The sequence below is a fragment of the Pseudomyrmex gracilis genome, unplaced genomic scaffold, assembly GCF_002006095.1.
Source record: "Pseudomyrmex gracilis isolate BER0280 unplaced genomic scaffold, ASM200609v1 scaffold_51, whole genome shotgun sequence".
In the NCBI taxonomy this organism is placed as follows: Eukaryota; Metazoa; Arthropoda; class Insecta; order Hymenoptera; family Formicidae; genus Pseudomyrmex; species Pseudomyrmex gracilis.
The window spans coordinates 93,689-95,068 of NW_018020635.1; the positions used below are offsets into that span (position 1 = coordinate 93,689).

A 1,380-nucleotide genomic window follows, 5' to 3' on the forward strand; every position below is an offset into this window, starting at 1 on the left:
AAAATTTATGCGATAATAGTGACGTGCGTATTTTTGCCGAATTATAAATTTTACGTAAATATACATATATATATATATATACATATATATGTACATATACAAGTGTACATATACATTGTTTTAATTTATCTTACAAATGGATATATGAAAGTCAGAGAAAATAGAACAATTTGCATATTCTTCCACGTAAACTGATTTTCGCATTAACTACCTTATCGTTCGATGGCTATCTTCATCTCATGGGATCTAATCATAGACGAGGAAGCGCCAGCAGAGGGTACATACACAAAGCGCGAAATCGAATTACTTCCATTCGATGCGTTGACGCGACCCGACCAAGCGACGATAATTTATTCACGATTACGTAAGATTGCTGTGTAATATGACCAACACCTGTTTGTCTCGGTAGAAAGTTTTTCGTACACCACATACACACATTTTTCGTGTTAATTCTTAGGCAAGGTGTTAATTAGGTCAAGTATTGTGCACTCATTTCTCAGATCCTCTCAAATTTACTGTAAATGTACAAAATACTCTCTCTTGAGTGCATATTTTCCGCGGTAAACGTCCTCCATAAATAAAATTTACGCGCGAGCCGTTCTCCTTGACTTGCGAGCATCCAGGTAATGAATACAAAAATGAAACGCTCGATCACAAAGCGTTCGAGAAAAAATAAAATGAGTTTTTTTTTTTGTCTAATTAAAGATATAACATATATTTACGCTTTTCGAATAATAGTAACGACTGCAGCAATTTGAATTAATTGTAAATTGCACGATAAATATTCGGAAATATTCGTCGTAATTCAATACTGAATTTTTTTTGTAGCGAGAAATTTTATCATCATAGAATTAAACGTCACAAACAAGTTCGAAGACCGACAGTTCTAATTATGTGTCAAGAGACACATAAAGATAAATTTAACACAATCTTAATTCAATTCGATTGTAATATCGGCTGAAGAAATAATGTTTTTATTGTATATAAAAAGTAAAAGTAATTTTTTTCTCTAAAGATATTAGAGTTGCAAATATATACAAATATATAAATATATGAAAAAGATGTTAGAATTACAATTGGCTCTGAAATACGAGTGTTATATTATTTGAATGGGTTTTGAGTTACATTATTTACATAGAGGTTTTTTTTATCAAGAAAAAGATCTTTTCTTTTGAACAGTAAGTCTCAGTTACTTTAGACAAATATTTTCTTTGCTTTTGTTACCATTCAGGGTAACTGAGAAATTAAATTTACGAGCCGTTTTCCAAAAAAAAAACGAAAAAAAAAAAAAAAAAAAAAAAAAAAAAAAAAAAAATGAAACAAGAGCAGCAAGAGCCATTCCCAGGATGTTGTGCAGGAATAAACGTGCATGTATATATA

General features: G+C 30.6%; 1 protein-coding gene across 1 annotated transcript in view; it reads left to right on the forward strand.

Moving 5' to 3' along the window:
• LOC109853577 (protein croquemort-like) overlaps positions 1-1,380 on the forward strand; it is a 16,763-nt gene that overhangs the window by 807 nt on the left and 14,576 nt on the right. The window lies entirely within an intron of this gene.